The sequence below is a fragment of the Heterocephalus glaber genome, unplaced genomic scaffold (genome assembly GCF_053883595.1).
Source record: "Heterocephalus glaber isolate CG9 unplaced genomic scaffold, H.glaber_assembly_v1.0 deba00001465, whole genome shotgun sequence".
Lineage (NCBI taxonomy): Eukaryota > Metazoa > Chordata > Mammalia > Rodentia > Bathyergidae > Heterocephalus > Heterocephalus glaber.
In genome coordinates, this window is record NW_028258312.1 from 30,836,411 (window position 1) to 30,847,853 (window position 11,443).

Genomic DNA, 11,443 nt, shown 5'->3' on the forward strand with positions numbered 1-11,443 from the left:
TCGGTTTGATTGTTTTTTAAATTTAGCCAGCATTTTGTGATTTTTGGGATTATTCAGAAGTGATTCCAATAATTTAGGATGCTATAGAATATGAGTATGAGGAAATATAAAGACAGATATGCCAGTTTATATCCCTTTTCGGCTGCTGTGCCAATTGCAATTCCAAATGAGATTATAGTTGCTGCTAGTAGTACTATAAAGATCTTTTCTATTTTTTATGACTCAGTCATAAAAAATGAGAAATTAGAGACATTTATAGCTAAGTGGATGCACATTGAGGTGATACTCTTAAGTGAAATAAATAGGACTCACGTGTAAATACCGAATAGTTTCTCTGGTGTGAGAAACTGAAAGTGTAAATAAGGACTAAATGTATAATAGGTCATGTGAAATAGGAAGAAAAGGGGCAAGGGGGAAGGAAGTGGGAGGGCTAAGGGAAAGGATAGAAGGGAATGGGATTAATATGAGAAAATGGAAAAATAGGAACAAAATCTTTGTAAATAGGGAGGGATGGAGGGGTTGAAGGGAGGGCTGGGCAAGGGTGAAAAATAAGAACCAAGAGAGACTATGTAAAGGTGCAAATTTCCAATGATGAATGTCATTATATTGTATACCTAAAAAAAAAAAAAAAAGATCTTTTCTAGGGCTATGGAGTCCAGAATGGTGCGCGGCTCTTCCTCGTTTCTCAGCCCCGACCAGAGCTCCGGAGTTGGCTTACACCGTCCTGAGACTCCTCTATTTGGGTGTCAGTTTGAGATTGGAAGTTTGGTCCGGGTCTTCCTCCAGATTGGTGAGTTTCCAGAGTTGTCCTTCCCAAGTACCTCCTCTCTCTCTCTCCGATTCACAAATGGTATTTGTCCTTAAGTTTAACCTCTGACCTTAAGACCTTATCCCTTTAAACTAATTCTGGCCTGCTTCGACAGATCCTGCCGACTACGCCAGCTGTCGTGAGCAGGTACGATGGGTAAAGAGGACTCAGACTCGGGTGGCAGTTCACACACTTATTCTATATTGTTATGATTTCACTTCAATACACTTCACTTCAATACAATTATCACACAATATTAAGTCTGCCAATTACCTCGTCCCTGTACCTGTACTGCGCAAGTCCTTGTGGGAGCGCGACATTTCCTCCCGTGGGGTCAGAGGGTCCGATCCGTAGACGAAGGGCGTCGAGTCGGCGCTAGGCTGTCCGTCTCTCCGCTTGCCTCGTCCTCTGGTCTCGTCTGGTCGGCGGCGCTGCTCCTTCCAGCGGGATCAGGTGTGCAGATGTCTCGGTGGGTAGTCAGATCAGCAGATCGACTGGTCGACTGGTTGGTGGATGGATCGACGACTTGCTTGGAGTCTTCAGCTCCTTTTATACTATTCTAACTGGGCATTTGTGGTTTTGGTTCAGACTTATCACACTGTCCAGTTTGGGGCATACTCTGCCCAATTCAGGGTATGCCCTGTGTCCAATTCAGGGTACGCCCCGTCCAGTTTGGGCTACACCCTTATCAGTTCCATACCACTTAAGATTCTACTTTCATATCTTATGGTTACAGCACACTTAAAGTCACAGCACACTTTTAGGGTTGCAGCACACTTTAGGGTTATACAATTCCATCTTATTTCAAGGTGTTCTCCACAAGGAGGTGACTTTTGAGCTGGACTTCGAAGTACACAGCAAAAATCTGGTGAAATTGCGGGTGGCAGGGACTTGAGGACATGCCTAGCAGCGCGAGGTGAGGTTATGAGTGCAGTGGGGTAGAGCACTGATTAAAGCAGAGGCTCTGCTGGGGGAACTTCATGGTCCTCTGCCAGTCCTAGTATTCAACAAAGTAGTGCGCTTTGCAGTCAAAAATTTCGCTTTTTAAGAGGGAAACTTTTGTCTCTCAACAACTCACTGTTTGTCCTGGGTCTCCCCAGCCACTGTGTTGGTGAGAAAGTCAAGTGGTCACCTTGTCTCTGTTCCCCAGAACTCTACGCCATCCATATCGTCACGCTTAACCGCTTCACCTCCTAAGTATTTGTCAGTTTTCTATCTCTGCTGCCACCTGCCTGTCTCAGCGTTTGTCATGTCTTTTTTGCATTGCTTCAGCTAGTGTGGGCATCCGTTCTTACTCCCTCAAATTCATTTTCCACGCCTTTCCAAGTGAACACTGGGAGATGTAAATCAGACTACCAAATCAGATTGTTAAACCCTTCCATTGTTTCTCATTGTTCTCAGGATGAACTTCAGACTCCTGGTACTTGGCTAGCCTCACCTTGTACAAGCTCAACCTCTTTTGAACTCTGTGCATAGGGACCATCCTTCAGTCTTTCCAAGTATCTCTAGGACTTTGCATGTATTATTTTGGTACCCCTTTTCTTCTGATTAAACTCTTGTGTTTCAAGGCTTTTCAGATTTCATTCTCACTTCCAAAATTCCACTATCCTAGACTAGACCAACCCTCTATCAGTAGGAACCTATTGTACACCTACGGCAGTCTTTCTGGATGGCACCTTTCAAATCTGTGTGTAATTGCATAATGAATTGTGTAATAAGTTTTTCATTTTATTTCCATTACCTGGTGCCATATTATATTAACTGGATGAACAGTGGTTACTTTGCATGTTGTTTAAAGCAAACTTAAAAGTGTCCCAGTTCTAAGAGGAAAGATTAGTTATACAGGAATATTGGGATTTGGTGTGGAAAGTTTCACAAATATCCTAAGGCAAAAAAGTCCTCCAGCTCTTGAAAATTATGAGCTTTATAGAAGAATATGATAATGTTTCTCATATCATAAGGATCTCAACCAGCTGGCTTCTGGTTTTAAACACTTAGCTAGGTTTTATCTTTTGTAGGTGTCTGGTACTTGTACATAACACACACCACTAGAGGGCACATGTAACTAACACTTGTCCTGTAAGTATTATGCTAAACGTTTTCTTCTCGTACTATTTTCCTTCTGTCTGAAGACCTTCTAGCAATTGTTTGAAAGCAGGTCTCCTGTCAACACACTCTCTGGCTTTCCTTCATCTGAAAATGTCTGTGTCACTATCATTGCTAGCAGATGTTTCTACTGCCCCTAGACTTCTGACTTTCTTTTCTGACTGTTCTGCTTTCTTTTGGTCTCCATGGCTGCTTAGGAGAGAGCTACAGTTATCTGAATAGTTGTCCCCTCATAAAACATGGGTTATTTTTCTCTGTTTGCTTTTATGACTATTTTCTTTGCCTTCACTTTTCAGCACTTTGATTCTGATATATCTGAGTCTGGATTTCTTTGGGATTATACCATTTGGGACTCACTGAGCACCTTGAATCTGTAGGGTTGGGTGTTCATCAAATTTGGAAAATTTCAGCCATTATTTCTTTAACATGTCTTCTGCACTGTACCTTTTCCCTTTCCTAGGATTCTGACACTACAGTTCTTAGGCTTTCTCTTATTTTTTCCACAGATATCTCAGGCTGTAAACTCCTCCCCCTCCCTAATTTCTGCTCCTGAGAATGGATAAGTTGCGTTGCTCTGTATATAAGTTCTGGCTTCTGTAGCTTCCTGTTGTTGCTGTTGAGTCCTCCTGTAGAATTGCTTTGGGACTGTTGATATAAATAACAACAACAAAGCAAGGAAGGGAGAGTGATGGAGAGAGAGAGGGTACAAAGAAAAGAAGAAAGAGCTAAGAGAAGGGGAAGCTTTTCCCACTCTGACTGTTAACATTCCCTTTCCCACCCACTCAGGGATGAGCAGGAAGGCTTCTGGGCTCCTGTGCCCTCTTCCAGGTCTCAACAGTTGCTGCCTTCACTGGGAGATAGCAGAAAGAGATACTTAACTTACCACCAGTGCGGTGCTATTGGCAGTTCTGCTCTTCCTCATTTTCCTGCTCCTATTTTCTTTCCATTCCTCAAATACTTGAAGCCTGTATTGTCTTTTGTAGCTACATTTAGTGGAAGAGAGGGTAGAGGTAGTTGAAGTGTGTTTACTCTGTCTTCTGTGGGATGACACCCACTACCAATAGAATGCTACATCCTCATTCCTGCCCAGATGCTGTCTGGGTACCAGGTCTTAGCCAGCCTGGTGCAAGTGACCCAGAAATGCTGCAGGACCACGACTGTCCATGCCCAGCCTGGTTGGGCCATCCTACCTGTTTCACACCTGAGTGAGCAGCTTCAAGGCAGCTGGTGTAGCAAGAGTAATTTGGAGTGGGGACAGTGGATTTTGAAAGGACAGCTGGGACCAGATTTTGCCAAAGTGTTTGAATTTTACCTATTAGATCTTAAGGGTCATGTGTGGAAAATGTACCTAATACAGTGCTCAGCACCACCTGAATACCGATTGAGCTTCATTAGAACGTACAGAAAAATAACTGTACAGCAGAAGAGGGAGAGAATGAATTGATGATGCTATGTTGGAAATAAAAATGAGATCCAAATCAGTGATACACTAACAGCATCTTTCTTTCAAACCTGTCAGTGACTTTTTTAGCTGCTCTAGAACCCTTAATGAGGCCTGTGGATGATAGAATACTGAGTGTCTTAGGGTTGTTGCTGTGAGACAATACTCAGCACCCACAGCTCTAAGAAGGAAAGGTTTATTTGGCTCACAGTTGGTAGAGGCCTCAGTCCATAGTCAGCTGGCTCTAAGGCAGGGCAGCATGGCAGAAGGGAACAGTTCATGGCATGGTGGCAGGAAGGAGAGAGATCAAGGGAGGAGGAGGGAGATAGACCCTTCCAGGCCAAGCCCCAGTGACCACCTCCTCCAACTAGGCTTCACCTCCCAACATCACATTCAGCCATAAACTAAGGAGACTAATCCACTTGTGAGTATCGCACCTCACGATCCAGTCACTCCCCCAGAGCCCCACCCATGAGCACATGAGGCTTTGAGGGGAACCTCTAGATATAAGCCTTAACAATGACTTTCTTTTTTCTTCTTTACATAGTTATTTTACAAATGTTTTTCAGTCAGTATATATTTAGAATTTTCATTAGAGCTTTTGATTCCAAGAGTGTTTTGACCCAACACATGAGAATGTCTAATGATATATAGATTCATAAAAACACATACCTTTGAATCCTATCTCCTTGCTTTACAAAGCACTGGACAAAGTCTCAGAGAAGCTAAGTGACTTCCACAAGACACAGTGTCAGTGACAGCTTTGTCACCTGGCATGCACATAAAAATGGCTCTTATTTTCACTTGCATTGTTGGTGTTCTCAGTGACAAAATACAAGCATTGCTGAAAGATTGTGGTGTCTAAAGTGGCAGGAAAAACCTGTCAGTGGAAGTTGCTTGAGGTTGCTAAGCAATAAGGAATAGAAATAAAGTTGTGTCCTGCCTCCCAAAAGCTTTTTTTCCCCATATTCTTTGCTTCAATATGACAAAGAATAGGGTTGGAAACTAATCGTGAAAAGGATGAAGCTTCTTTCATCCCTCTCTGTTGTGCTTCTCAAGTTCAAGCTTCTAATCATGTGCTTCAGAAGTTAGGATGTCGAGTGCTTCAAGTGAGCGCTTAAAGCTAAATGCAAAGTAGGCTGCAAGATTTGCAAGTTTTCTTATGTTCTTTGAAGTGAGTATTTTGCCCTCCTTCCCCTCCTGGAAAAGGATACCAGCTGTGGGATGCAAGCTGTCCATTCTCAGGGAACACAGATCCTGTAGTTACAACGAAGTCTATACAGTGGCATAGGTGAGGAGAGAGTGCTCGTTGCTTACTGCTACATAAAAACGACAGGTGCTGGCCTTTGAGCAGGCAGCAGTCTGTGAGGGAAATAGCTGTCATGTTAGAATAGTTAGCCAGAGAATGCTGGTGGTGATGTGCATTACAGACACTTGAACTCTCCTTGGGAGGTTCTGGAAAATTTCACAGTCCAATCAATGTGTTGCAGACAGCTGGGGAAAGGCACTGGAGAGTCAGTTAGGAAGAGCTGGTGAGAAAGGAGCTGCCTACCCTCCTCCGCAAGCTGAAACGCCTTTGGGAATGAGCCTGGCACCGACACACAAGAGTCGGGTCTGTGCTGGCTCTTTACAAAGGCTCCACGTGACCATAAAGTGACCAAAATACTTAGTCCAGACCTAGTAACTTGCTAAGGGTTAGTCGATCTGTAAGACTCTGAGTTATGACTTAGGGCAAAGTAAGTGAATTGGCCCACATAGAGGGGAAAATAGCCCGCCAAAGCAGGTAAGTGATATGGGAAAAGTCCCACAGGTGTTAGAAACGTGTGGATCAGAAAGTGTGCGGTCACATTTGTGTGTGTGTGGGAAGGCACGAGTGATGGCAGGGAGCTGTGTGAGGACCCGGATGCAGTCCTGCTCCCGGAGGAAGCAAAGGCTGACAGCTGCTGGCTTCCTGGGAGGTAGCGGAGGGCGCTTCGTGGGAGTTGTGTGTGGAGGCCCCAGCAAGTCCGAGTCCACAGGCTCTGTGGCTAGTAGGTCTCTAAACAGTGTCTCGGAGGAGGAGAGCAGCCAGATAGGGGGCTGCCTCTCAGACCCGAGCCAAAGGTGCACGTATGCAGGCTGTAGGTCTCACTGCTGCTCCTGTGTTGGGTATCTGCTCACACGCTGATGTGCAGGGTGGTGGTGGTGGTTATGAAGACAGATGTGCTTAGCCCCACTGAACCGTGCTCTCCAGACGGTTAAAACGTAAACTTTACTGTATTCATGTTTTGTCAGATCTTGTAGAATTAAAAACTAGTATTTAACCTTTTTCAAGTGGATTTTTTTTTTTTGGTACTGGGGATTGAACTTGGGTCCTTGTGCTTGCGCTGCAGGCGGCGAAACCACTGAGCTAAATCCCCAGCCCTCAAGTGGATTTTTATCTTGACTCATGAAACTCATTTTTCACACCTTTTATTTACCATTCAAGAAGCTATTCTTACAGTTATGAATCAAGTTATTGGTATCCATGCATTATTTCCCCTTCTTACCACAAAATCCATTATCAGTTTGAACTTAGGGAGTGCTATTGTGCAGCAAAGCATTTTAAGAATAAGATTAGCTACTGCTTATTAAGCATCCAATGCCCTAGAACTTCCTAAATTGTTGTGAGTGGTAATGCTCATTACACACTAATACCCATGAACGATAATATTCATTTGCACTTGGGGAAAACTAAGATATGGAGGGCTTAACTAACATTAAATTGGTCACAACTGGATCCAGGATTTAAAATGTATAAGGCCTTTCCTGGCTTCACAGTCATGGCCACGTTGCCTTCCTGTGGTTTTCTCTTACTTCGTTTTATTATTGAAATACACACTGGCAAATATTCATCTTTCCTTCCCAAGTTCGTATTCTGCTGAATCACACCATATCCCTATATGGAGGTGGTCAAACCCCCAACCCCTATCTTGATGACTGTGTTCCTAAGAAAGATGAAAAGCAGAGTCTCTGCTGACTTAAAAGTCCTGGCAGCTTAAAGGACAGAAAACGTTATCTCAGCAGTGTAATGAGAAAACTGGGGCTGGAGAGACAAGGATTGTGTAGTCACTATTTAAAACACATAGGTTGCAAAAGACAGAGAAATTGATCTCGGTTTTAATGAAGCGAGCCCAGTTGGCACTGAAGCGAATATTGAAGAGATGCACCAGGGCATATGCTGAGTGTCACGTGCAACTCATGGGAACCCTTGAGCACCTACAGCTCTTCACCTGCCTGCCTGAGCGCGTGACTGCACTGCTATCCACACTGTAGCCAAGCGAGTAAAACCTGTGGAGACTTTACCACCAACCGTCTTTATTCATCAGCATCTGTCTTGGGGCGCCTTGTTCACTTTGGTGGCATAATCTCCTGACTGAAGTGGACTGAGTGCAGTCGGGGCCTCAGCGCTGCTGGGTTCCAAGGATGCGGTTCCTATCTGTGGAGAGCCGGTCAACGGCGCGTGTTTCCACTGCTGGGCCGGTGTGTCCAGTCTGCGGCAGCACACCTGTCACATGCTGAGCCCAGGATTGCTCTCTGGTTCGCTTTTATGCTAACAACCGAGTTTTGTGCAAACAAAACATGTGGCATTTCTGCCCCAAATCATCAGAGCGCATATAGAAAATAGCCTCTAAGAGTCAGAGGCAGTTTTGGAAAGCAGGGGTTTTGATGGATGTATTTAAAAAGAAAGCCTAGTATTTTACATAATTAATTTATTTAAAAATCAATGAGCTATAAGCTGAGGAATCATGAGATAGCTGTATGGACACTATTTAAAACCATAAAAGTAAAATTAAAGAAGTTGAAAGAAAAGTAAGTGGCAATATCTGTTTACTGCATTTCCTCTGTAACTATTTCATAAAAATTTTTTAAAATCTTTTCATTTCTGCTTTTATAGTATCATAGTTATATCATTAAAACTAGATTTATTCCGTGTCAGATACAGGTATATTTGTAGAATGCAAACAACAGATCGTACCTCTTTATCTTTAATGTAAGTACCTTATAACATTACACACCCATTGGCCCTCCTTCATTGAAACTTCTGTTCCCATGAATTTTATTTTATTTTATTTCTACATGTTATACACACCCCTTTGTACTGCTATTAGTTTGGCTCTAAGCTATTTTTAAATAGATTTTTAAAATCAAGAAAACTCTCTTACCCTTGCCAACATACCTACGAGCTCTGGTGGTTATGCTTCCTCTGCCATCACTCCTTATGCTGCAGGACTGCTGGTGTCATTCTATGAGGGGTTTTTCATATGTATGTCTGAAAATTTTATTATTTTGTTTTTATTTTTGAAGAGTATTTTTGCTAGATTCAAAATTCTAATTTGAAAGATTCTTCTAGCAGTTGAAAATATCATTCCTTTTCCTTGTGCTTTGCCTAGCTTATAAGAAGTGTACAGTCATTTTTGTTTGTATTTCTTTATGTAATAGTTATTTTTTCTGTTTTTAAGATGCTCTCTTTATCACGTATTTTCACCAGTTTTACTATGATATGCTTTTTGTGGTTTCTTGTGTTTTCCCTATTTAGCATCTTTGAATTTCTTTGGTTTGTGGGTTATAATTTTCATGAAACTTGGACTGTGTTCAGCCCTTATTTCTTCATAACCAAAGGTCAGAATGACCGGAGTCTCCGTGCACCGACAGGGGCCTCGCTGCACTCCTAGCACAGCCCCAGCAGTGTCTGAAGCTGGTAGTGGCCCCGAAGCCCAGGACACTGGGTAGACTGCACTTGCTCCTTGTTTGTCCCGTCCCCACAAGCATCTTCTCAGGGAGAGAGCTAAGCACACCCTGCCAGGAGGCAAAGTGAAGATGACGTGCTTGCTTTTGAGGGCAAAGTCCAACCCGCAGGGCCCACCCTGCAGGCTTTACTGATGTCATTAACGCTGATAAGACCAGGATGGGGGATTCAGCTCAGTGGTGCCGCCGCCTGCCTGGCAAGCGCAAGGTCCTGAGTTCCATCCCCGGTACCAAAAACACAGAAATAAAGTAAAGAATAAATAAATAATAAAAAGTAAATAAAAATAAAAAACACTGGTAAGACTGGAGAGAATCCCTGCCTGGCCTATAACACACTGCCCCTCGTCATACTGCACCCGAGGAGGCCGACGAGGAACTTGCAGGTGGTGACCCAAGACGCTAACCTGGGAAGAACTGGCACGATCGCCAGCGGGGAAGAACATCCGGGCTCTTTTGATGTTCGTGTGAAAGCTCCAAAGGCAACAGCTTTGCCACCCAGTTCTCCAGCGTTTTCATTTCTGGCAAAGGCAGTGTACCGTGCCGTCTCTGTCTCTTGGCAAAGGGGTCTGCTTCACTGTCGCCGGAGAGACACAGGAGGCTGGGCCAAACAGGGCGGCAGGTGAAAGGGTCCCCAGATGAGGTGTGGAGAGGAGAGGGCCCTGTGATTGTGGTCATCTTTCTTGCTTCTTTGCATAACTAATGAGAAAACTATCAAAGCATCTCAAGTAGTCAGGTAAATACTGACGTACAAGGCTTTGTTTGGATTTATATACATTTGCTTGCACACTCCTATACCTATACTGGGTTCTAATGTAAAACAGACTTATTCTCATAGATTACAGTGACATTAAAAATGTAACCCACTGCCTTAGATTAGTTATTGTTGTAAAATCTTTGTAAGGCAGGAATTATCTCTACGTTACTTAAATAAAGCCAAGAGTAAGTTGAATAATTTGCCTTTGATCATTTGGCTGGTTAGTGGCTGAGCCTCTATTGGATACAAATCTTTACACCTTTGAGAAAGGATTTAAAATGTCGTATACACACAGACACACACACAGACGCAAATTGAAATGAGGTCTGAAAATGCTTTAGGCTAGGGAAACCTGAGGCCTGGCCACCTGACCCAGCTGGCTGGCTCTGCAGAGCCCCTGGCCCCAGAGAGATACCAGATGGCCTGGTGACGCCTCTCCATGTATCGCTGCTCTCCCTTCTGTCACGGTCAGAGCTTCTCTCGTCTCTCAGCGTGCATGAGCGACCAACACCGTCCTGGGATGTTCGTGTCCATCACGGCAGTAGTGCCACCCAATTGACGCAACTTCCTTCTTTGTTTTTACCTATAAAAATCCAGATCCTTCAGATGCCGTTTAGGGAATCATGAGTTCCGTGCACCTGGAACTTGTGTCACCTTCATACTGTGTCAAATAAATTCTTTGTTCTCATCCTGGTGAGCTGCAACTGCCCCTGTGGTTGGCCCCTAGAGCTACCTCTTTGGGCTGTTTTTGATGTTTGGTTGGAGGGGAGAAGAGCCTGGGCCCCATATGCAGATGCCTGTGGCAGCCTGGAAGCCAGAAAGCCCCCTCCCCTGTAGGAGAGCCCCAGGAAGATTTCCCGGCCACAGGCCAATTCCAGCTGCTGTCACCTCACACCCACGGGCACAGCAAATGTGAAAGGCCCTGTGGCCAGAGCCCTGTTCTGCTCACGCCATTCCAGCAGGAATATTGAGTGGACAAGACCTTCGTTAACAAGAACTATTTGTGTGCTATGATTACCTTGACTGGAGGATCTGGCCTTCACTTGGAGTCTTAATCATTAGTTGAGTCCCTTTCTCTCTTTGAACGGGCTCCTCTTTCACAAAAAAAGATCTTTCACTTGAAAGTGCCAGTGTGCTTAATTCTCGTGGCAAAATTAAAGCTTACTACAACACCTGCAAACAGGACCACCTCTCTCCCACGGTTGGCAGGGTTTGTGGGGAAAGGATATTCTGGCACATTCCTGCTAGTGCAGTCAGACAGCCTCACAGCTCAAGAGTTTCAAACGTAGGTGATTGGAGAATTAATTCCTGATAGTCTGTGAGCAAATCAGTGCAGATGCCAGCGTGGTTACTGTTGGCTAGAGGTGAGAAATGATTAGGTAAGAAGCAGCAACAGAAAAGAAAAGAAGCATTGTCTGGAATCCCCTGTTCTTTAGAGAGTCAGTTCATTTTTGTTGATGGTGTTGCTTGAGATGTACACATTACAAATCTTCCTTTTTAGATGAGTAGCCATATGTCTTATGCCAGTGTTTATCTTTTAGCCTTTCTTCTGAAGAAGTGAAATGTC